Source organism: Theobroma umbraticum, unplaced genomic scaffold (assembly GCF_002168275.2).
Source record: "Theobroma umbraticum cultivar Fairchild unplaced genomic scaffold, ASM216827v3 scaffold_4.1, whole genome shotgun sequence".
NCBI classification, from domain to species: Eukaryota; Viridiplantae; Streptophyta; class Magnoliopsida; order Malvales; family Malvaceae; genus Theobroma; species Theobroma umbraticum.
Genome location: NW_018397258.1, coordinates 8,268,376 through 8,269,027, shown reverse-complemented (window position 1 = coordinate 8,269,027; position 652 = coordinate 8,268,376).

The following is a 652-nucleotide window of genomic DNA, read 5'->3' as shown; positions in this document are numbered from 1 at the left end:
TATGAAGAATTCTAAACTTGACTGCACTTGATTTTGAATTTAAAATAAAAGTTTTTCATTAAATTTTAAGATATATAATTAAATATTATATTTTATTTGCATATATATAATATAAAAAATTTAAAAAATTTTTACGTAGTTGTTACATAATAAAATTTATAATGTTATGAATATTTTTATGAATATCTATTTATATTATTTATATCTAAATTTGAATGTAAATTAGATTGGATTAATATTAGAATTTAATCTATTCATCTAATCTGTCCATCTTTATCTTATAAATTCTATCTAGATAAGGGGTTATTAGCTTATAAATAGGTCTCTCACTTTATTTGTAAATACACACTTAAATAAGATGTTTTTACTCCCTCTAAATAATTTTTCTTTCTTTAAACTTTTTCTCTTATATTTCTCTTATAATTGTTCTTGTTTCATAACACATTATCAATATGATCCTTTTATCTCTTAAGTTTTGAAATTATTTTGTTTTCATCATTTTCAAGCTTCAAAAGGATTTCAATGATTAGGTTTTGATATCTGGTTTTAGCAAATAAGGTAAGTGTTAGTAAATTTTTTTTTTTTGACATCTCCAAGCTTTAAAAGGATTTCAATGGTTGGTCTTTAATTTTTGATTGTAACAAATAAAGTA